The 25,859-nt window shown below is 48.4% G+C and overlaps 1 pseudogene; it reads left to right on the top strand.

Moving 5' to 3' along the window:
* Positions 1-25,432, top strand: part of LOC141735668 (importin-11-like) — a 195,802-nt pseudogene extending 170,370 nt beyond the window's left edge.
* The last annotated feature ends 427 nt before the right edge of the window (positions 25,433-25,859 follow it).

Genomic DNA, 25,859 nt, shown 5'->3' with positions numbered 1-25,859 from the left:
TTAATCCACGGCTTTGGGCTCCATCTGTTAGAACAGTCTCTCAGGGCAGGTGAGATGCTGTGTGCTGCTGGTCTGTTGCATGCTGTATTTTTCGGAGCTTGTGACTGGTGCACCTGGTGTGGCTCATGCATGCAGTCCGTGGGCTGAAGATGTAGATCTTGAGGAAACTGCTGGGCGCCAGCTGCTGAGATCAGTTCTTATCCCATCATCCCTGTGCCTTACTTGTAGTACAACTGATAGCAATTATAGCAATGAGGACATACAGTGACAGTGTTACTTAGCAATTAACAGCACACAATTTGATTCATTGGCTATTCTCACCCAAAATCAGATCCCCATGAGGTACACATCGGACTTCCCCATCCTTCCGCATCACCCACCAAGTGCACCCAGGTCCTTGGGCAAAAGCAATCCCACGGATGGGTTTGCCTTTGCCTGAGGCAGGACTAACCCAGACTGTCTTCCCTAGCATATTCTTCATGTGCACTACGGGGACTTTATCCCCTTCTACAGTACGTGGAAGTTTTGATTGACAGGGCGAGCCCGATTGTTAGATCCCCTGGTGTTAACTAGCCAGGTAGCTTTTGCTAAATGTGTATCCCAGTGTTTGAAAGTCCCACCACCCATTGCTCTCAGTGTAGTTTTTAACAGTCCATTGTATCGTTCTATCTTCCCAGAGGCTGGTGCGTGATAGGGGATGTGATACACCCACTCGATACCATGCTCTTTGGCCCAGGTGTCTATGAGGCTGTTTCGGAAATGAGTCCCGTTGTCCGACTCAATTCTCTCTGGGGTACCATGTCGCCACAGGACTTGCTTTTCAAGGCCCAGGATAGTGTTCCGGGCAGTGGCATGGGGCACAGGGTATGTTTCCAGCCATCCAGTGGTTGCTTCCACCATTGTGAGCACATAGCGCTTGCCTTGACGGGTTTGTGGCAGTGTGATATAATCAATCTGCCAGGCCTCCCCATATTTGTATTTCAGCCATCGCCCTCCATACCAAAGAGGCTTTAACCTCTTGGCTTGTTTGATCGCAGCGCATGTCTCACATTCATGGATGACCTGTGCAATAGTGTCCATGGTCAAGTCCACCCCTCGGTCACGAGCCCATCTATATGTCGCATCTCTCCCTTGATGGCCTGAGGTGTCATGGGCCCACCGAGCTACGAATAGTTCACCCTTATGTTGCCAGTCCAGATCCACCTGAGCCACTTCAATCCTAGCGGCTCGATCCACCTGCTGGTTGTTCTGATGTTCCTCCGTGGCCCGATTCTTCGGTACGTGGGCATCTACATGGCGTACTTTCACAACCAGATTCTCTATCCGGGCAGCAATATATTGCCATAGGTCAGCAGCCCAGATGGGTTTGCCTCTGCGCTGCCAGTTGCCCTGCTTCCACTGCTGTAACCACCCCCACAGAGCATTTGCCACCATCCATGAGTCAGTGTAGAGATAAAGTACTGGCCATTTTTCTCACTCAGCAATGTCCAAAGACAGCTGAATAGCCTTCACCTCTGCAAACTGGCTCGATTCACCCTGTCCCTCACTGGCTTCTGCAACTCGTCGTGTAGGACTCCACACAGCAGCCTTCCACTTTCGATGCTTTCCCACAATACGGCAGGACCCATCAGTGAACAGGGCATATTTCTTCTCATTTTCTGGCAGTTTATTATATGGTGGGGCCTCTTCTGCACGCGTCACCTCCTCCTCTGGTGACATTCCGAAATCCTTGCCTTCTGGCCAGTCCATGATCCCTTCCAGAATTCCTGGGCGACTGGGGTTTCCCATTCGAGTTCGCTGCGTGATCAGTGCAATCCACTTACTCCATGTAGCATCGGTTGCATGATGTGTGGTGGGGACCCTTTCTTTGAACATCCAGCCCAGCACCGGCAGTCGAGGTGCTAAGAGGAGCTGTGCTTCTGTACCAACTACTTCCGAAGCAGCTCGAACCCCTTCATATGCTGCCAATATCTCTTTTTCTGTTGGAGTGTAGTGGGCTTCGGATCCTCTGTATCCACGACTCCAAAACCCTAGGGGTCGACCTCGAGTCTCCCCTGGTGCTTTCTGCCAGAGGCTCCAGGTAGGGCCGTTCTCCCCGGCTGCGGTGTAAAGCACATTTTTAACATCTTGTCCTGCCCGGACTGGCCCCAGGGCCACTGCATGGACTATTTCCTGTTTGATTTCTTCAAAAGCTTGTCGTTGCTCAGGACCCCATTTAAAATCATTCTTCTTCCAGGTTACTTGATACAGAGGGCTCACAATTAGACTGTAATCTGGGATATGCATTCTCCAAAAACCCACAATACCTAAGAAAGCCTGTGTTTCCTTTTTACTAGTTGGTGGAGACATAGCTGCTATTTTGTTGATCACATCCATTGGGATCTGACGGCGTCCATCTTGCCATTTTATTCCCAAAAAACTGGATCTCCTGCGCAGCTCCCTTGACCTTACTTCGCTTTATAGCAAAACCAGCTTTTAGAAGGATTTGGACTATTTTACTCCCTTTCTCAAAAACTTCTTCTGCTGTGTTTCCCCATACAATGATGTCATCAATGTACTGCAGATGTTCTGGAGCTTCACCCTGTTCCAGTGCAGTCTGGACCAGTCCATGGCAAATGGTGGGGCTGTGTCTCCACCCCTGGGGCAGTCGATTCCAGGTGTATTGGACGCCCCTCCAAGCGAAAGCAAACTGTGGCCTGCACTCTGCTGCCAAAGGGACTGAGAAGAATGCATTCGCTATATCAATCGTGGCATACCACTTGGCTGCCTTGGACTCCAGTTCGTACTGGAGTTCTAGCATGTCTGGCACGGCAGCACTCAGCGGTGGCGTGACTTCATTCAGACCACGATAGTCTACAGTTAGCCTCCACTCTCCATTAGATTTTCGCACCGGCCATATGGGACTGTTAAAGGGTGAGCGAGTCTTGCTGATCACTCCTTGAACCTCTAGTTGACGAATCAGCTCATGGATGGGAATCAGAGTGTCTCGGTTAGTGCGATACTGCCGCCGATGCACCGTTGTGGTAGCAATCGGCACCTGTTGTTCTTTGACCCTCAACAACCCCACAACAGAAGGGTCCTCTGAGAGACCAGGCAAGGCAGACAACTGTTTAACTTCCTCTGTCTCCAAAGCAGCTATGCCAAAGGCCCACTGGTACCCTTTTGGGTCCTTAAAATACCCTCTCCTGAGGTAATCTATGCCAAGGATGCATGGAGCCTCTGGGCCAGTCACAATGGGATGCTTTTGCCACTCATTCCCAGATAGGCTCACTTCTGCCTCCAGTACAGTCAACTCTTGGGATCCCCCTGTCACCCCAGAAATACAAATGGGTTCTGTCCCTCTATAGCTTGATGGTATTAAAGTACACTGCGCACCCGTGTCCACTAGAGCCTTATACTCCTGTGGGTCTGATGTGCCAGGCCATCGAATCCACACCGTCCAATAAACCCGGTTGTCCCTTTCCTCCACCTGGCCGGAGGCAGGGCCCCTCTAATCCTGGTCATAGTATCTGTTACTCACTTCTTGCAGAAATGACTTGGAAGTTCCTTCAAGAGGATCAGAAGCAAGATCAGGCCTTCTGCTCTGTCTGGGGAACGGCCCACTGGAAACTGGGGCGGCACTTTTCCTGGAGGGATCCCCTTTTATGGTTGTCCTTCCTTGCAACTCCTGTACCCGTGTCCGCAGGATCGAAGTAGGTTGTCCATCCCACTTCCTCATGTCCTCTCCGTGGTCCCGCAGGTAGAACCACAGGGTGCCTCGTGGTGTGTACCCTCTGTACTCTCTCTCTTGAGTGGGGAAATGCCTGCTTCTAATAGCTGAGATGCTGGCCCGTGCAGGTGGGGAGTAGGACATATTCTCTTCAAGTTGCTGGACCTTCCCGACAGTTTCTCCACAGCTGAGACAAGGGGGGAAGAGAGACTTTCTTCATATCGTCGGAGCCGGCCAGCTACCTCATCCACCGTTGGTCCCTCTTCACCTTTCCATTCCATTACTGCCAGGGAGTTGGCATATGACGATGGTGCGCTCCGTACAAACTTCCGCCACATGGGCCTTGTGCATTGGACCTCATCAGGGTCTGTGGGTAAGTCTGCATTGTCCAAGTCATAATAAATCATCTCCCACACGGCTAATTCTCTCAGGTACTGGATACCTCTTTCCATGGTAGTCCACTTGCTTGGCTGACATACAACATCCTCACTGAAGGGGTACCTCTCCCTCACGCCTAACAGGAGTCGTTTCCAGAGGCTGAGGGCTTGGGTCTTTTTCCCAATCGCCTTGTCAATGCCGCCTTCCCTAGACAGGGATCCCAGCTGCCTGGCCTCCCTACCCTCTAATTCCAGGCTACTGGCCCCATTATCCCAGCACCGGAGCAGCCAGGTGACAATGTGCTCGCCTGAAAGTCGGCTGAAATCTTTTCGCATATCCCGCAGCTCACTCAATGATAGGGATCGAGTAATTATCTCTGGTTCTGCCTCTTCCTCCTGCTCTCGTGATGGCCCTGGTTCATCATCATCTCTTACTAAGCGAACTGATTTCTTTGTGTACTTCTTCTTCTGTATGGGGGCAACTGATACCGGCACGGGTTGGTTCCCTGGTTCAGTGGCAGTGGCTGCTGCGGGGGCTGGAGTAACTGCAGTGGCTACCACAGGGGTTGCAGTAGCCGCAGTGTCTGTCGCAAGGATTGCAGTAGCTACAGTGGCTGACGCAGGGGTTGCAGTAGCCGCAGTGTCTGTCGCAAGGATTGCAGTAGCTACAGTGGCTGATGCAGGGGTTGCAGTAGCCGCAGTGTCCGTCACAGGGGTTGCAGCAGCCGCAGGGGCTGCCGCAGGGGCTGCAGCAGCCGCAGGGGCTGCCGCAGGGGCTGCTGGTCTGGTTTCCATCTCTTCCCATTGAGGGTGCTGCATAATTCTGAGCAGTGCCTGGTAGATACTGGCCAGGGCCCAGCACAGCGCGGTGAGTTGTGCCTCTCTAGAATAGCCACAGCATTTTCCCTTCAAATATTCTACCACTTTATCAGGGTCCTGTAATTGTTCAGGGGTGAAGTCCCAGACCATTGGAGGTGAGTAGTTCTCTAGGTACCTGCCCATGCTCTCCCACATGCCATGCCACCCCTGACTATCCAGCCTCGGAGGAGATCTCCGGGTGGTAGTCTTAAATAGTCGCTTAACCCTAAACAAGACCTGGAACGCATTCAGGAGACATAGCACTAGGAACACGCTGGTTTGAGTATCCCAAGGATATTCAAAATTCTCAAAAGCTGTCATACCTGACCCGAAGGAGAAAAGGGAGGCAAAAGGGCTGGGGAAATTATTAACAAATTCTGAGAGATGGTGTCCAATGTACGGACAGGACAGCAAAACCACATAAACACCCCAAAATAGCCGTCTGAACAGTGATGTTATCATATCATAAACAGATAACGCACAGGACGGCAGAATGATAATCCTCATCCCTCTTCCAGACATGGTAAACAGCATCGCAGGGAGTACATAAGCCATATAGGAATTTATGTAACACAGCCATGAGAACAAACCAAGCAACATGATGACCAGTTATCTCAACCCTTCGAGCCCCACGTTGGGCGCCAAAAAGGACTGTCGTGGTTTAGCCTCAGACGGCAACAAAGAACCACGTGCCGCTCGCTCGCGCCTTCCTAACACAGGAAGAATCGTAAGAAAAGGCAAGACTCTTGGGTTGAGACAAAGGCAGTTTAACAGGACAGTAAAGGGAACAGGCAAACAACAACAACAACACGGATAGGGGAATATACAAACGCGATTACGGAACTGCCGCTCCCCACCGCTCGCGGGCCCGACCGCCCCAGCCCGCTTTTAAGCAGCAACTTCCTGCCCCCTCCCCCGGCAGCTCAGGGTGGGCGTGGCTCACATGGCATGGAATACCAGGAAAAATTAACCCTATCCCCACCGGAACCAGGACATATTCGATATGCGATGTTGCAAAAAAAAACTGCTACTGATTTTTTGCTTTCAGCTCACAGACATGGTTGTCAAGATTTTAAAGGACTGTATTGTATGAATCTATGTGACCACTCCAAATCCATCCATGCCCAGCTGCAGGAACTGCACCGACCGAACCGGCAACTTGTGGAGACCACTGGGTGAAATCTTTGCTGGATGGACTTGGGGGTGGGGTTGGTTGAAGCAAATTATACTCATCGCCTGTGTGGAAGGAATTTGTCTGTTATGTTGAGTATGCTGTTTGCCGTGTTTAATAAGCATTATACGATCAGTTGTAGATGCCACTTTGCATCGTACCCTTGTACGAGTTGTAGAATATGTTGCTCTAAAAACTATGTGTGTATCCATGAGAACCCGACCTTCACAGAAGAAGATAACAAGAAGGGATTACAACAATGTAGTCACGTATCAGGCAGCTGCTGTTAGCAAAGCTGGATCATGAGTTTGGTGAGACTCGCTGCATACGCTGGCCACGCGTGCAGTGACTCTGGCCTGTACTTTTCTACTCGATCCAGTGCAGGAGAGTCTGGTGGGACTCGCTGCGTGCACTGGCCCTGCGTGCAGCGACTCTAGCCTGTACTTCTCCAGTCAATCCAGTGCAGGATATAAGGAGGCTGTCTCGGGTCAGAGAGGGGGAGAGAGACATGAGCACACTTTGAAGGTACAGGGGATGCCCTGAAGCACTGTGTCTGCCCCCGCCCTCCCCATAAGTTTTATGTTCATTAACCCCAACAGCTCAGAAGGCATCACAGCATGTTGAAAGATAAGATATAGTCTACTACTGCTGCAAGACGCATTGAACACCTTCCTACAAGAATTTCAACTTTATGCCCTGATAGGACAGTGGGATGATGCACTCGCAAAGAGCCTGACTGCATTAGAGTGGGTATTTTTGCCACATACCTTTTCAAAACCAGTAACTATGATGACTGAAATGTTACCACGATTGTTTTTCCAGGGTCGCTTGTGCTGTCAGCAACCGCAAAGTATTTGAAATATTACAAAAGGATTTCTCGTGGGTAAATCCAAAGAAATTGGCTTTCTGGGCTAAATTTAGGAATCTGGGTATTTATTGCCTTAGCAGGGTTCTTTTTGATTCTGTTTTCAATTGTGTTTGTATATAACCTGCTAAGAGCGTCACAACGAGTAGAAACACAAGCCGTGGCGACCTTGTTAATAAATGGTCTGGTGTTAAACAAAAAAGGGGGAGATGTGGCAGATCTACGAGCAGAGGCCTGCATACAGCCAAAGACACAGTGAGCAGAGCACACAGAAAACACAGAGCCAAGAGAACAGTTCATACCTTCACTCCATCCTGTGACGACCATATAACATTTTCGAATCTCGGACAAAGAATAGGGCTAAGTATTCTTCCTTCGCTAGGAACAGCAACGGCATTAAATATGCTGAATAAGATAGGGTGTTGGGCAAGTAAACAGATAAACCTCACAACTGAAATCATATCTAGCTTGCTTACTGATGTTGACAGCATTCAGCATGCCACATTGAAAAATCGAGCAGCTATTGACTTTTTGCTGTTAGCTCAGGGTCATGGATGTGAAGATTTTGAAGGTATGTGTTGTATGAACCTTTCTGACCACTCATCATCCATTCATAAGCAGTTATGGGATCTGGAGGATAACATGTCCAAATTAAAAGTGGTCAAAAATGGTTTCGATGATTGGTTAAGCTCATGGGGTATAACGGGATGGTTATCAGACTTCCTAAAACAAGGGCTCATGCTATTCTTGGTTATATTATTATTGATTATGGTAGCCTCGTGTGTTCTCCGCAAAGTGACTGACATGATAGAAAATGCCATGCATAAGGTCTGGCTGGCTCAAGAAGAAAAAGGGGGTATTGTAGGAATGTGTCTGAGAGAAAATGGCCATGTGAGCCAGCCTCCCTACTATGAGAGATTAGATTAAGGGCAAAACAGGTGGTAGAAGATGGAATTAGTACATGGGAAAAACGGGGACTGAGAAGGTAGAAAACATGTTGTGCTAATGACTAAGCAATTTACTATGTGAATTCTTGTAACCAATCTGATCTGTGAATGAACTGCATGGACAGTGCGTGAACAGAGACTGTAAGCCAATCATATAGCTGCCGCTAGCGCGTGCTCTTATTGCCTGTCTCTATATACTCTGTGAAAACTGGAATAAAGGGAGAACGATCATACTCATATTGAGACTCCATCATTACTCCGGGTCCGTCTCCCACTCCAACAGGTTACCCAGGGTGAAATTGTCCTAGGTATTTTCCTGGTTCATTGGGAACTTTTGGAGTGATGATATCAGCAGATACACAGAAAGCTTTCATTTTAGGACAGCCATCTCCACTCCATCTGTTACTTAATTGATAGATGGCATTGTCCAATCGCAAATGCCAACCAGGTTCATGAGTTTTTGCAAAACGCTTAACCAATCCATTGGTGCGTTCAACAATGCCATTAGCCTGAGGATAATAGGGAGCATGAAATACCCATCGAATCCCTTCTTCTTTGGCTCAATCTTGTACCACCATAGCGGTAAAGTGTGAACCGTTATCACTTTGGATTTCCTCAGGAAGGGGAAGTGTGCTGAACCACCCTTTTAGGCCTTTCACTGTGTTGTCCCTGGTAGCTGCTTTGAAACTGCTGGCCATACTGAGGCTGGAGATAATCTGCACTCCTACCAGGATATATCTTTTTCCACCTGATGATCTCAAGGGCCCAATATAATCAATCTGCCATGAATGCCACAACGTTTTCTTGTCCCGAATGTGTAAGGGAGGTGCCTTACTAGGATGATCTTTACTGAGTCATAGGCGACATTGTGAACAGGCGGTTACTACTTGTTCGCACAGTTTAGCTGATACAGGCCACCCCCGGGCTAGACCTTCCTGATACAGGTCAGCATGGCCTGTGTGGCCACGTTTAACATGTAACCATTCGAGTAAGCGTTCCCATTCCCGACCATCATCTACAATGTCAATTTGCTGCAGCCGCGTGAGGCTATCTACCTGTTGGTTGAATTGAGCAGTGATTGAGTTTGAACGATCATGGCCTTTTACCCAGCCAATGTGCAATGTTCTCTGTCCTCCTATTTCTAACAGTTGCTTCCAACTGTCCGTCTCCCAAATTGGGACTCTATTCACCTGCCAATCATTGGCTGCCCAGTGGCCTATCCATTCAGTGGCTCCTTTAAAAACAGCATATGAGTCAGTGTAAATGGAGGTGGCCCCATGTTGTGCAGCTAGTAGGACAGCTCTGAGTTCCCCTACTTGTGCACTACCCTCCCCTGTTTCAATCGCTCTTTCTCCCATTGCTACTTCCAGTGCTACGGCTTTATATTTCCACTTATTGTTCTCACGGTGAGATGACGCATCAGTAAACCACACTCCTGTAAGATCACTGCCTTCTTTCAGAGGAGGTGCTTCTTGGATCGGAGATGGTCTGTTTGGTGGGGATTGGAACAATAGGGCACCATCTATATCCTTCTGGAGCTTGGATACTTTAACACTACCTTCAGAGATTGGCATGATTTCATTAATGCTTTCTAGATAAGCATACCACTTTCGAACTGTAGGTTTCTGGGCAATGCCGGCTGGTGGTGCTGTCCCTTTACGGACCACAACTAGGAGACGAAAAGGGCCCCGAACAATCACGCTCTGTTCTCTCCTTATCTGCTCTGCTCATTGCAATGCTCGCACCAGGGACAGTAAACCCTTCTCAAGGTCTGAATATCTGCTCTCAGTATCATTAAAGGAGTGAGAGCTAAATTCTAATGGTCTCTCCGGTCCTGCTGGTCCTTTCTGCCATAAGTTACAATGAGAACCATGTTCACTGAACCCCCATTCCACATGGACAGGGTCAGTTGGATGTATAGGACCAAGCTGTTGGAATAACCTTAGCTCCTTTATTAGCAATTCCAGTGCATTAGTATGTTGTTCAGTCCACTCCCAGGATTTACCCTTTTTGAGCAAACAATAAAGGGGGCGAGCAATGATGGAAAAGCCAGGGATGTGTTTACGCCAATAACTTAAAGTTCCCAGAACTTGCTGTAACTCCTTCGTGCTGGAAGGATTCTGTCCATGTTCTATTTTTTTCAGGGTATCCTGAGGGACAGAAGCAGCTCCCTTAATCCACCAGACCCCCAGGAATTTAACTTCCTGTGCGGGTCCCTGACATTTTGAGTCTGGAATTTCCAATCCTAAATCCAATAATGTTTTTCGGATGTTTTGCATCATGTCTTGTACACGTTCTTGGCTCTCTCCCCCTATTAGGATGTCATCAATATATTGGTATACTGTACATCCCTGTGAAACAGGAATCTCTGATAGCACTTTAGCTAAGGCATTATGAGCAATGGTGGGGGAATGTTTGTATCCTTGTGGAAGTCGGTTAAAAGTATATTGGACTCCTTTCCACGTGAATGCAAACTGCGCTTTGTCCTGCTCAAGGAGGGGAATCATAAAAACCATGTCTTTAACATCTAAGGCAGCCATCCAAGGATGGGCAGCTCCTTGTATCATTGTCACAATTTCAGCGATATTCGGAACCGCAGCGGTCAGGGGTGCAGTGTTGGCGTTTAACTTTCGGTAATCTACTGTGAAACGCCATTGCCCGGTTGGTTTCTTTACCGGCCACACCGGTGAATTATAAGGCGAGTGACTCCTCTTAATGATGTCTCTTTTTTCTAAATCTGATACCACCCCATCTGTTCCTGCAAGCGCAGCTGCAGGCTGTGGGTACTGTCAGACGTTGGTAATTTTAGAGGGAGGCAAAGGTATGGAAGTTTCTAATAGACTCAATTTCACTGTGTCTAATCCTTTTTTGCGTCCTGCAAAACTCCACACAGTTCCATCTGGGAATTTCCACATTCACCGACGCAGCACGTCAAATCCTAGGAGGTTAGTACACGAGGCACCCACTAACACTTCTGCCCTAGTCATTCGCTGCTCTCCCGGCAACCAGAGGTTAATTTTTGCAACGGGGCATGTTTTTACCACACCATCAATTCCTGTGAAGTTGACTCTGCGTCTGGTGGGATTTATACCTAGAAGTTGTGCTGTTTCGTTAGTGATTGCAGACGTTTGGGCTCCAGTATCAATAATAAAGTTTACTGACATCTTCCGGGGTCCGACAGGAATGATAATAACGAGTTCGGAGTCTTTATGAGAGAGCCATTGAATTGCTAGTGCCTACCGGACAGGGTGGTTCACTGCCCTCCCCGGGGATAGGAGTTTTTTGGCTGGGGCTCTGACAAATCAATCAAATTACGCTCCAGGCATGATTTTCTCACAGCTTGGGGATTCTCTGGTTAGACTTTTCTCCCCAGCCGCATTATTCTTTCTAGTTAGAGATTGGACCAGCGTATGGAGATCTCCTGTAGGGACACCGTGCAAGAATTGTCGGGGCACCCCTAATTGTAGGGCTTTATGCCACAACTCATTTCGGTCCTTATCAGGCTTAAACCTTCCCTCCGATTTAGGGGTTTGAGTGTGAGTTCGGACTTGGTGAACCTTTCGGGGGTGTTCGGAGGATTTTTCACTAGTTGGGCTGGCCCAGACCATTCGGCGCCCGTATTGGTCTATTTCCTGTACATATTCATTCCAGGTAGGCATGTAGTGACGACGGCCCCGCCCACGAGCACCCGGAGCATCTCGTATGTGATCTTGAGTGCTAACAGTGAACGGCTTCAGGCAATTGGGAAGACCACAGATGAGAAGGGCTAATCGATCGGGGTCGATAGGGGCTGACATTGGGGATTTCCGAAATTCCTCTCTGTCATACATGGCTTGCAGACAAGCTGCTTTCCGTACAGCCGCAAACAGATCAGAGTAGCCTGTAGCTATAATTTCTAATGGCTCTCCCCTCTCTCGCAGATCCATACCCCCTGTCCAATAGGCTGCTCGAGCAGTTAGGGAATAATTATGATCCCCAGGCATAGTGGTTAAAAACACTCCTGGTCCCCAAGAGTCTCCTGCTTCTTCCTCAATCAACATAATTCTGTCTCCCCCTTCAGAGGAAACTCGCCACACGTACTCAACAGCTGACTCTTCTGGACGCCTCGAATATTTCTCCCTTATTTTTATTAACTCAGTTGGTGTCCATGGAACGGTACGCACAGTGGTGTGAATTTCATCATCATCATCAACCGCGGTTTCAGTTTTAACCAGAGGACGTAAAGGAAAAACTTGGGATTTCAAAGTAAAAGTCCTTTCCTCCTCATCTTCTTCCTCATCCTCACTATTAGACCAGAAATCTCCGGTCTGGGTTCCGGAATTTGGATAACACATTAATTTACGAATTTGTTGGACTTGGGTCAGGGGCTGCATTTTATCTAAGAGCCCAGTCACCCTTTCCAATAAGTTGGAGATTCTCACTCCCAAGTTGGAGATTTTCACTCCCAAGTGGAGCATTAGTTTCCTAAACAGGAAGGGGGCATTGACAAGGCTATTGGGAAGACCACCCAAGCCCTCAGCCTCTGGAAATGACTCCTGTCAGGCGTGAGGGAGAGGTACCCCTTCAGTGAAGATGTTGTATGTCAACCAAGCAAGTGGACTACCATGGAAAGAGGTATCCAGTACCTGAGAGAATTAGCCATGTGCGAGATGATTTATTATGTCTTGGACAATGCAGACTTACCCACAGACCCTGATGAGGTCCAATGCACAAGGCCCATGTGGCAGAAGTTTGTATGGAGCGCACCATCGTCATATGCCAACTCACTGGCAGTAATGGAATGGAAAGGTGAAGAGGGACCAACGGTGGATGAGGTGGCTGGCCGGCTCCGGCAATATGAAGGAAGTCTCTCTTCCCCCCTTGTCTCAGCTGTGGAGAAACTGTCCCAGAAGGTCCAGCAACTTGAAGAGAATGTGTCCTACTCCCCACCTGTACGGGCCAGCATCTCAGCTATTAGGAGCAGGCATTTCCCCACTCAAGAGAGAGACTACACAGAGGGTACACACCACGAGGCACCCTGTGGTTCTACCTGCGTGACCATGGGGAGGACATGAGGAAGTGGGATGGACAACCTACTTGTATCCTGAAGACACGGGTACAGGAGTTGCAAGGAAGAACAACCACAAAAGGGGATCCCTCCAGGAAAAGTGCCGCCCCAGTTTCCAGTGGGCCGTTCCCCAGACAGAGCAGAAGGCCTGATCTTGCTTCTGATCCTCCTGAAGGAATTTCCAAGTCGTTTCTGCAAGAAGTGAGTAACGGATACTATGACCAGGATTAGAGGGGCCCTGCCTCCGGCCAGGTGGAGGAAAGGGACAACCGGGTTTATTGGACGGTGTGGATTCGATGGCCTGGCACATCAGACCCACAGGAGTATAAGGCTCTAGTGGACACGGGTGCACAGTGTACCCTAATACCATCAAGCTATAGAGGGACAGAACCCATCTGTATTTCTGGGGTGACAGGGGGATCCCAAGAGTTGATTATACTGGAGGCTGAAGTGAGCCTAACTGGGAATGAGTGGCAAAAGTATCCCATTGTGACTGGCCCAGAGGCTCCATGCATCCTTGGCATAGACTACCTCAGGAGAGGGTATTTTAAGGACCCAGAAGGGCACCGGTGGGCCTTTGGCATAGCTGCCTTGGAGACGGAGGAAGTTAAACAGTTGTCTGCCTTGCCTGGTCTCTCGGAGGACCCTTCTGTTGTGGGGTTGTTGAGGGTCGAAGAACAACAGGTGCCTATTGCTTACACAACGGTGCATCAGCAGCAATATTGCACTAACCAAGACTCTCTGATTCCCATCCATAAGCTGATTCGTCAACTAAAGGTTCAAGGAGTGATCAGCAAGACTCACCCTTTAACAGTCCCATATGGCCAATACGAAAATCTAATGGAGAGTGGAGGCTAACCGTAGACTATCGTGGCCTGAGTGAAGTCACGCCTCTGCTGAGTGCTGCTGTGCCAGACATGCTAGAACTGCAGTATGAACTGGAGTCCAAGGCAGCCAAGTGGTATGCCACAATTGATATAGCTAATGCATTCTTCTCAATCCCTTTGGCAGCAGAGTGCAGGCCACAGTTTGCTTTCACTTGGAGGGGCATCCAGTACACCTGGAATCGACTGCCCCAGGGGTGGAAACACAGCCCCACCATTTGCCATGGACTGATCCAGACTGCACTGGAACAGGGTGAAGCTCCAGAACATCTGCAATACATTGATGACATCATCGTATGGGGAAACACAGCAGAAGAAGTTTTTGAGAAAGGGAGTAAAATAGTCCAAATCCTTCTGAAAGCTGGTTTTGCCATAAAACAAAGCAAGGTCAAGGGACCTGTGCAGGAGATCCAGTTTTTAGGAATAAAATGGCAAGATGGATGCCATAAGATCCCAATGGATGTAATCAACAAAATAGCAGCTATGTCTCCATGGACTAGTAAAAAGGAAACACAAGCTTTCTTAGGCATTGTGGGTTTTTGGAGGATGCATATCCCAGATTACAGTCTAATTGTGAGCCCTCTGTATCAAGTAACCTGGAAGAAGAATGATTTTAAATGGGGTCCTGAGCAACGACAAGCTTTTGAACAAATCAAACAGGAAATAGTCCATGCAGTGGCCCTGGGGCCAGTCCGGGCAGGACAAGATGTTAAAAATGTGCTTTACACCGCAGCCGGGGAGAATGGCCCTACCTGGAGCCTCTGGCAGAAAGCACCAGGGGAGACTCGAGGTCGACCCCTAGGGTTTTGGAGTCGGGGATACAGGGGATCCGAAGCTCGCTATACTCCAACAGAAAAAGAGATATTGGCAGCATATGAAGGTGTTCGAGCTGCTTCGGAAGTGGTTGGCACAGAAGCACAGCTCCTCTTAGCACCTCGACTGCCGGTGCTGGGCTGGATGTTCAAAGAAAGGGTTCCCACCACACATCATGCAACTGATGCCACATGGAGTAAGTGGATTGCACTGATCACACAGTGAACTCGAATGGGAAACCCCAGTCGCCCAGGAATTCTGGAAGTGATCATGGACTGGCCAGAAGGCAAGGATTTCGGAATATCGCCAGAGGAGGATGTGTCGCGTGCGGAAGAGGCCCCACCATATAATAAACTGACAGAAAATGAGGAGAAATATGCCCTGTTCACTGATGGGTCCTGCCGGATTGTGGGAAAGCATCGAAAGTGGAAGGCTGCTGTGTGGAGTCCTACACGACAAGTTGCAGAAGCCAGTGAATCGAGCCAGTTTGCAGAGGTGAAAGCCATTCAGCTGGCTTTGGACATTGCTGAGCGAGAAAAATGGACAGTACTCTATCTCTATACTGACTCATGGATGGTGGCAAATGCTCTGTGGGGGTGGCTACAGCAGTGGAAGCAGGGCAACTGGCAGCGCAGAGGCAAACCCATCTGGGGTGCTGAACTGTGGCAAGATATTGCTGCCCGGATAGAGAACCTGGTTGTGAAAGTACGCCATGTAGATGCCCACGTACCGAGGAATAGGGCCACGGAGGAACATCAGAACAACCAGCAGGTGGATCGGGCTGCTAGGATTGAAGTGGGTCAGGTGGATCTGGACTGGCAACATAAGGGTGAACTATTCACAGCTCAATGGGCCCGTGACACCTCAGGCCATCAAGGAAGAGATGCGACATATAGATGGGCTCGTGACCGAGGGGTGGACTTGACCATGGACACTATTGCACAGGTCATCCATGAATGTGAGACATGCGCTGCAATGAAACAATCCGAGCAGTTAAAGCCTCTTTGGTATGGAGGACGATGGCTGAAATATAAATATGGGGAGGCCTGGCAGATTGATTATATCACACTGCCACAAACCCATCCAGGCAAGCGCTATGTGCTCACAATGGTGGAAGCAACCACTGGATGGCTGGAAACATGCCCTGTGCCCCATGCCACCTCCTGGAACACTATCCTGGGCCTTGAAAAGCAAGTCCTCTGGAGACATGGCACCCCAGAGAGAATTGAGTCGGACAACGGGACTCATTTCTGAAACAGCCTCATAGACACCTGGGCCAAAGAGCATGGTATTGAGAGGGTATACCACATCCCCTATCCCACACCGGCCTCTGGGAAGATAGAACGATACAATGGATTGTTAAAAACTACACTGAGAGCAATGGGTGGTGGGACTTTAAAACATTGGGATGCACATTTAGCAAAAGCTACCTGGCTAGTTAACACCAGGGGATCTACGAATTGAGCTGGCCCTGCCCAATCAAAATTTCCACGTACTGTAGAAGGGGATAAAGTCCCCATAGTGCACATGAAGGATATGCTAGGGAAGACAGTCTGGGTTAGTCCTGCCTCAGGCAAAGGCAAACCCATCTGTGGGATTGCTTTTGCCCAAGGACCTGGGTGCACTTGGTGGGTGATGCGGAAGGATGGGGAAGTCCGATGTGTACCTCATGGGGATCTGATTTTGGGTGAGAATAGCCAATGAATCAAATTGTGTGTTGTTGATTGCTGAGTAACACTGTATGTCCTCGTTACTATAACTGCTATCAGTTGTACTATGAGTAAGGCACAGGGGTGATGGGATCAGAACTGACCTCAGCAGCTGGCGCCCAGCAACTTCCTCAAGATCTGCATCTTCAGCCCACGGACTGTGTGCATGAGCCACACCGGGTGCACCAGTCACAACCTCTGAAAATACAGCATGGAACAGGCCAGCAGCACACAGCATCTCACCTGCCCTGAGAGACTGTTCTAACAGATGGAGCCCAGAGCCATGGATTAAAAGCACTCAACGGACACTTTGGAGGGATGGCCCATAAACTAAGGGCATTATATCTGCATGAATATATATGTATATGTATACATGACAGGGGAAAGTGGTGGCAATTCATTGGAACCTGTAAGATCTGGGCATGGCATAGATGGTATGGAATAAGGGGTGGATAATGTCCTGGTTCCGGCAGGGATAGGCTTAATTCTCCCTGGTATTCCATGCCGTGTTGAGGAGAAATAACTGGACTCCAGACGATCCAATGTGAATCAACAGAAGCCATTTATTAAGCACAGATCATCATCTTTTATACCCTGTGTTGTAGCCGTACATGCCACTTGCTTATTTCTGATTAGCTAGTTACACTGTCCACACGCTGTGCATGCAGTTCGTTCACACATCAGATTGGTTACAAGAATTCACATAGTAAATTGCTTAGTCATTAGCACAACATGTTTTCTACCTTCTCAGTTCCCGTTTTTCCCATGTACTAATTCCATCTTCTACCACCTGTTTTGCCCTTAATCTAATCTCTCATAGTAGGGAGGCTGGCTCACATGGCCATTTTCTCTCAGACACATTCCTACAATACCCCCTTTTTCTTCTTGAGCCAGCCAGACCTTATGCATGGCATTTTCTATCATGTCAGTCACTTTGCGGAGAACACACGAGGCTACCATAATCAATAATAATATAACCAACAGTAGCATGAGCCCTTGTTTTAGTAAGTCTGATAACCATCCCGTTATACCCCATGAGCTTAACCAATCATCGAAACCGTTTTTAACCGCTTTTAATTTGGACATGTTATCCTTCAGATCCCGTAACTGCTTATGAATGGATGATGAGTGGTCAGAAAGGTTCATACAACACATACCTTCAAAATCTTCACATCCATGACCCTGAGCCAACAGCAAAAATCAATCATCACCCCTGTGGTGTCTCCACAAAAGTTCACTAGGGTCGTGTTAAATGTTGGGTAAACTGAATTGAATCCTGCTGTATTAAAAGAAGCCAAAATACCAAGGGTTCTCAATTTTGTGCTCAGCTGCAACTTCCAATCACAAGGATAAGCCCGACACTAATTCCCAGTGGCATCTTCAAATATCAGTACCCTTGCCCTTCTTTCTGTGCTGTAGATGACCGAACCTGTTGCTACAGTGACATACTACCTGTTCCCACTAGTCCTCCGGAACCGACCAAACCTCTGGCAGTAGCACTGTGTAACAGCACTGTATGCCACACTCTGACCAATCCTTGTGAATGGTAGACTTCCCTAATCTCCTGTTGCTTAACCAGCTTGTGTTGAGGTGAATCTGACTCTATATGTACTCTATTGCAATAGCTAAATGAATTAAACCCGTCACCTTACTTAATTCCTTATTAAAACACAGCACACCGGAATTAAAATACTAGAATTAAAATACACAGCACACTGGATTTAAAACACACAACACACCGGATTTAATACACACAGCACACCGGAATTAAAATACACAGCACACCGGAATTAAAATACACAGCACACCCTGTCACCTTACTTTACTTAACTCCTTATTAAAACACACAGCACACCGGAATTAAAATTTAAAACACACAGCATACCCTATCACTTTACCTAATTCCTTATTAAAACACACAGCACACTAGAATTAAAATACACAGCACACCGGATTAAAAACACACAGCATACCCCGTCACTTTACCTAATTCCTTATAAAAACACACAGCACACTAGAATTAAAACACACAGCACACCGGGCCGCAGCACGTGGTCTTTCAAACCACCACCGGCCTCAACGATCCTCACAAGGCACAAGGATCTATGGGTCACAGTTCCACACCTAGGGCACTGCACTTCTTCAGCCCTCATCGTCGTTGTTGGTATTGTGGGGTAACTCATTCGAATCCATCTGCTCAAACCAGGGCTTTATCCACTTGGCTGGTACCCATCTGGTTCCGGCATCTGTAACGACACAGGCATATCCTCGATCCCAGGTTAATAATCTACACGGTCCTTCCCACTTCCCCGTCACACTGTTTTTAACTGCTACCATGCCATTTTCCTGCCTAAAATCTCCCAGGTCTCTCTGCAGGCCTGCGCCGTGCCGCACGATTGGAGGTACAAGGCAGTGTTGAGGAAGGCGTAGGAAGTTCAGGACGTAAACGGCTTTGTTCAGTCGATCTACTGGACTCAGCCCTTGCTCTCCCCCTTTTTGTTTTTGAAGCAAATTTTTTAAAGACTGGTTCATGCGTTCCACTATGGCTTGACCTGTCGGAGAATGTGGTGTGCCAGTCTCATGTGTAATGCCCCACAGCTGTAGAAATACCTCTGTTGAACGGGCTACATACCCTGGGCCATTATCAGTCTTTATCACACGCGGTACACCTAAGGCCGCAAGCGCGGATCGCAAATGCTTTTGTACATGTTTACTAGATTCACCAGTCTGCGCAGTTGCCCAAATTGCAGTTGAATAACAGTCTACACTCAGGTGTATAAATTTCAGTTTTCCAAATTCTGACGCATGGGTTACATCAGTCTGCCAGAACCCCAAAGGTCCATGCCCTCGGGGACTGACGCCTGGGTTGAAGTTAGGTATAAATGGTTGACAATCAGCACACGTTTGCATTATACCTCGGGCATCAGAGTCCGAGATCCCGAATTGTCTGCGCAGCATTCGTGCAGATTGATGGAAAAATGTATGAGACGCCCGTGCCTGTGCAAACTTATCTGGAGGTGGTGCGGCCCATGCAGGAGCCACAAGTTTATCAGCTCGTCTATTGCCCTCAGCTAAACCTTCTGGGAGCCCCAAATGGCTGCGAATATGGGTGACGAAATAAGGATCGTGCCGTTCATTGAATAGTAGCAACAATTCATGGAGCAGGGTGAACAGCTGCTCATCTCTGACCTCCTTCAGCAAAGCACGCTCCATTCGTTGAACGATTCCAACCACATATAAGGAGTCACATACGATATTAATGCCTCCTTTTGTCCACCTGCGAAACACTTCTAGTACAGCACATAATTCTAGCTTTTGTGTGGACCCTTTACAGTCCGTGATCACAATATCATGCCATTTATTGTCCATGTACCATGTTATTGCTGCTTTCTGTGTCTTCCCCCCGGCATCTGTAAAGATTGTCAGCCCTCGGACAGGTCGTTGAGACAAAGCGGGAATTTCCTCAATGTGTCCTACTTGTAACACACTAAAAAACTTGTGCGGAGGCAAATGTACCTTAACTGTCCCAGCATAGTTCAAAAGTGCAATCTGTAATGCCATAGAGTGTCGTAAGGCCCACTGCAAGTATTCAGCTACTAAAGGAATTACCACATATTCAGGTTCCTGACCGGATATCTCAACGATCCTCTGATGCCCCTTAATCACAAGTTGCGCCATTGCCTCTATCCTTGGGATAAGCGTACGTTTTGGTTGGAGAGATAAAAAAATCCACTCCAGAATTCGTAGCGGGTCCCTTTCCTGTACCCATTGCATTACTAAAGCGAAAGGATGTTCATCATGATTTATAATTAATAAACCTATCGAATGATCAGGGTCCCATCGATGCGCGTAGGCGTTGATGACCTTATCACTGACCATCTGCATCGCCTTCTGCGCGTCCAAAGATAACTGTCTAGGGGCATCAACGCCACCGCCTCCTCGCAACAAGCGCATGAGAGGTGCTAAGTCTTCATTCGTAAGGCCACACAATGTACGAACCCAGTTTAGATCTCCTAAGAGTTTTTGAACATCATTCAGCATCGAAATGTGTGTTCTAATCTCTAACTTCTGTGGCCTAACTGTAGTTTTAGATATTTCCCATCCTAAATCTTTCCAGGGTGGTTCTTTTTGAACTTTTTCTGGTGCAATTTGTAACCCTGCTTTCCCTAGTACCTGCTGCAGCTCCTCAATAGCCTTGTCACACTCTAATTGTTGTCCAGCTATCAAGATGTCATCCATATAATGATAAATTATCCACTCAGGGTGTTTTTTTTCGCACTGGTGCCAAAGCCCATGCTACGTACATCTGGCACAAGGCGGGTGAATTTTTCATTCCTTGTGGCAACACTACCCAATGATACCTGTACATAGGCCCGTTCTTATTTGTCGTTGGCACGGAAAAAGCAAATTTCGGATAGTCATCGGGGTGCAAGGATATTGTAAAAAAGCAGTCCTTCAGATCTATTATCAGAATCTCCCACCCTTTAGGGATCATGATAGGGGATGGCAAACCTGGCTGTAAAGCACCCATGTCCTCCATGGCCTCATTGATTTTTCGTAAATCGTGCAGTAACCGCCATTTGCCACTCTTTTTTGGGATGGTAAAAATAGGTGTATTCCAGGGGCTGGTTGTTGGTTCTATATGCCCCTTCTCTAACTGTTCCTGTACTAATTGGTTAATGTGGGCGATTTTTTCCGAATTGAGCGGCCATTGGTCCACCCACACCGGGTCATTCGTTTTCCACTTCAATTTCAAAATAGGTCGCCCTTCCCCAATGGCCGCCCCGGAAAATCCGTCCCCCCAGTCGTTAAATGAGTGCCCAGTTGACTTAAAGCATCCCGGCTGAGCAGGCATACCGGTGCTACTGTCACATACGGTCAAATTGAGCAAACTCCACCATTAGGCATTGAATGACCTCTTTGCTTATTTTTGTCGTCTGAGTTCCTCCGACCCCCATTATGGATATAGCTGGGTGTTCTAGGGGCCAAGAGGGTGGCCAACGCCCTTGACTGATAATAGTCACATCAGCGCCGGTGTCTACAAGCATATCAAGCACACATTTTTGACCCCCTGGTGCTCTTAGGGCAACTTGCTGCAAGGGCTTTGTTTTACTGATTTCAAGGGCTAAATATATATCTGCATTACCTGTTGAGCCAAAACCTTTATCCCCCCTTATCTGATTTCCGGACGTCGGAACGGCAGCCTTAAATGGCACTAGTTGTCCAATGCGAGTACCCGCTGGGATATGCACAGGTGGAGTGGGTGTCCATACCATCATTTTAATTGGACCCCTATAATCAGCATCTATTACCCCAGGTAACACAAACAAACCCCGTCTGGTAATGGAAGATCGTCCCAATAATAGTGCACTCAGTCCATACCCCAGTGGCCCTTTCATATCAGTAGGAATGCACTGCACTTGGGAGTCTGTAAGGGTAACCTCCTTTATTGTTGCCATGTCCACTCCAGCGCTTCCTGTGGTGGCAGAGGCTGCACTACCCAAGCACCCTGACCCTGAGGCCTGTTTTGTGTCATCGCGCTCGGGCCCCCCGCGCTCATCAGCCCGTTTCCCAATGGTATGCCATTCTTACGGAATTTTGAGCAGCATTCAGATGCTCTATGTCTAAATTTCTGACACCGATCACATGTGCCCGTAAATCCTCCCATTCCTCCGCTCCTAACAGGCATCATATCTGTCTCTCCCCTCTGCTTTCCTGCTCTACACTGTATCCTCAGTTGACCAACCTTCCCACACTTAAAGCATTTCGGTCCCAAATTACAATTATTAATCAAGGGCTTGACAGCTGCAGCAAAAGTGGAGGCCAAAAATCCTGCCTGTTCTTCAGGTGTTCCTACCCTAGAGCATGCCTCTATCATGTCGGTAATGGTGGCGTGTCGAGGCAAAGCTTGCAAAATACGCTTACAGGCTGAATTTGCGTTCTCTACGGCCAATGAATGAAAAACCGCCTCTTTGGCAGCCACTGGCAGTTCTCCCCGGTCTAACGCATTCCTTAGTCTATCAAGAAACTGCATATATCCCTTGCTGGGGCCCTGTTTTATCATCGTATATGGGGGAGTGACCTTGCCATCCTCTGGCAAGGTCCTCAGTGCTTCGTGCGCCAACTCTGCAGACTGTTGTAAGATAGCGACATCTAGCCATGCTTGTAGCTGAGCATCAGCGGAAGGACCTGTTCCTGATAACATCTCCATAGTCGCCAACCGTAACGGATCCCCCTCTGCTCTACTCAAATTCGCTACAACCGCGTGTTGTACACCATCCTCCCACCTTGATCTCCACATTAATTCTTGCATTGGTGTGAGGATAAGGGACATCAGCGTCCGGCTATCAAAAGGAGTCATAATATTAGTAGTGAAAATATTGTTAAGAAACGACTGAGTGTAGGGAGAATTAAGACCAAAGTCATGCACCGATTTTCTCACTTCCTTTATGATCAGCCAAGGAAGACCCTCCCATCTACTGGGATTCTTTCGACCTCCCGTAGTTCCCCCCAGTATCACCGGAAATGCTGTTGGTAACATTACACCCTATATCAAGGCATTTTGAATAATTCCTTTCCAATGCAATTGCGGATCTGGCGGCTCCCCTGAGCCCGTGGTCACACCCCCCAACTCTCCTCCCGCGTTCCCGTTACCGCCACCCCAATGCCCTCGCATATTCGGCAGCTCCCCCGAGCTTGCGGTTGCACCCCCCAACTCTCCTCCCACATTCCCGTTACCGCCACCCCAAGCCCCCCCGCTTTCACCCCTCAGTTGCCTCTCCATATTTCGTATCGCTTGCTCCTCCTCTAGTTTCCATCGATTCTGCCATTCTCTCTCTAGCTGTTCCAATTTTTGTTGCAGCATTTTTGCCTCCACACACGCGCCTTGCAGCAGTTCTTGTTCAGCAGGAGAGGGAGGTGACGGTGGAAGCGGTGGGTACAATGATGGATCAAAAGGTTGTCTGGGGCGCACATCAACATGTTGCCGTGGAGACTTAGGTGGACCTTCGTAAAGCCCAGTTCTAGGATTGTACCATTCTGGTGGAGGTGCCGTTGGTCTCACTTCCGAGGCTGGTGGTGCTGGACAGGGAACATCCTCCTCCATCGGTTCTTCTTTCTCTGGAACTTCCTCAGGTGGAGCAGAGGGGATCGGCAGGGGATCTTCCCAAACCTTCGGACCTGGTCTGTTCGATCCTCCCCCCGTGGGTTGTAATGCTGCAAAAGCCCCAGCCGTCGCAGCTTGCTCTGCTTCTATATCTTGTAAGGTCGAATACACCAACCGCCACGTTGTCGCTAACGGTGATGCCTCTTTGTCTCTGTTACTTATCACTTCCCACAGTTTTTCCCCAACAGCTTCCCATATTTCTGGTCTAAAAGCTGTCTGGGGCTCTGGTGCGAATCCGTTCCCTCTGCACCAGGTTAACAGCCTTCGGAGCATACGCTCATCGTATTTCACCCCTCTCTTAGAGAGGATATGCAGGAAAAGTTTTAACATAACCCCTTCTTCTTTTGTTACTTGCTGCCCCATCTCCTGCCCTGGCTGCTCACCTCTCTCTGGGTGTCCGTGGCCACGTCATCTGTTTCCTCTATTCCGGATTGCTGCCCAATCCGCCCGGTCTCAGTCCAGCTGAGCCGTCCTCCAGCCGGTGGATATCCTTCTGGGTCTTCCACCCCTCGCATTCTGCTGCTCAAGCCAAGCGCCGATCGGTATCACGTCGGGGTCACCATCTGAGGAGAAATAACTGGACTCCAGACGATCCAATGTGAATCAACAGAAGCCGTTTATTAAGCACAGATCATCATCTTTTATACCCTGTGTTGTAGCCGTACATGCCACTTGCTTATTTCTGATTAGCTAGTTACACTGTCCACGCGCTGTCCATGCAGTTCATTCACACATCAGATTGGTTACAAGAATTCACATAGTAAATTGCTTAGTCATTAGCACAACATGTTTTCTACCTTCTCAGTTCTCGTTTTTCCTATGTACTAATTCCATCTTCTACCACCTGTTTTGCCCTTAATCTAATCTCTCATAGTAGGGAGGCTGGCTCACGTGACCATTTTCTCTCAGACACATTCCTACACCGTGTGAGCCGTGCCCATCCTGAGCTGCTGGGGGAGGGGGCAGGAAGTCGCCCCTTGGACTGGGCTGGGGCATCCTGGTCTGGTCGGGGAGCGGCGGGGAGTGGCGGTTCCGTAATTGTGTTTGTAGATTCCTCTATCCGTGTTATTGTTGTTGTTATTTGTTCCCTTTGCTGTTCTGTTAAACTGCCTTTGTCTCAACCCAAGAGTTTTGCCTTTTTTTCTTCCGATTCTTCCCGTATTGGGAAGGCCCGAGTGAGCAGCACGTGGTTCTTTGTTGCCATCTCAGGCTAAACCATGACACACCTACATATTCATAAGCAACAGAGTGGATGAGCACACCTACCGGAGTAGTGAGGAAAGCTCCCCAACCCTCTCCAAATCAAGAATCCTAAGTCCAGCCACCTCAAGTGCGCATAGTCTGGGCAACAAACAGGAGGAACTGGAGCTCCATGCCCAGTCTGAGAGTTATGATGTCATAGAAACCACAGAAACTTGGTGCGAAAATTCACATGACTGGGAGACCACAATGTATGGTTACAAACTGTTTTGGAAAGATAGGAAGGGAAGGAGAGGAGGTAGAGTTGCACTTTATGTAAAAGAGAAATCCAAGTGTGAGCTATGGAGACCATGAAAGTTCTATCATCAAATGCCTTGGATCAAGATTAGAGGGGTCATCACCAAGGGAGATCTTATGTTAGATACCTGTTACCGACCTCCCAATCAGGGTGACGAGTCTGATGAAACCTTACTTCAGCTGCTCCAGGAAGTCTCGGGCCAACAGAACCTGGTCCTCATGGGTGACTTCAATTACCTGGACATTTGTTGGGAAAGCAACACAGTGGTGCACAAGTCATCCATCAGGTTGCCGGAGTGCATTGAGGACTGCTTCCTGCTACAGATGCTGGATATGCCGACTAGGAACATTGCTAGATTTACTGCTCATGAACTAAGAAGACTATCTTGAAAACATAACTACCAATGGCCTTGGATACAGCAACCACAACATTGTGGAGTTTATAAGATCCTGCCGAGCACACTGAAGACCAGTAGTAGAACAAAGATTCTGGATTTTAGAAGAGCCAATATCAATACTCTCAGAGCCCATCTGCAAGGGATTCCATGGGAAGCATCCAGGGAGGGCAAAGGAGCTTGCAAGTGCTGGGAGCTATTCAAGAACAGCCTCCTGGAAGCATAAGAACAGTCCATTCCCTACAAAGAGAAAGAAAGAAGGCAGAACAAGAGACCACTCTGGCTAAACAATGAGCTTTTGTGTGGGCTTAAAAGCAAAAAAGCAGTATACCGGCTTTGGAAAGGTGGCCAAATAGCCATCGAGGGCTACAAGACCTTTCTAGGGCATGCAGAGATGCTGTCAGGAAGGCTAAGGCTCAGCT

This window comes from Larus michahellis, chromosome W (genome assembly GCF_964199755.1).
Source record: "Larus michahellis chromosome W, bLarMic1.1, whole genome shotgun sequence".
Classification (NCBI taxonomy): Eukaryota; Metazoa; Chordata; class Aves; order Charadriiformes; family Laridae; genus Larus; species Larus michahellis.
This window is presented reverse-complemented; position numbering and strand designations above follow the sequence as displayed.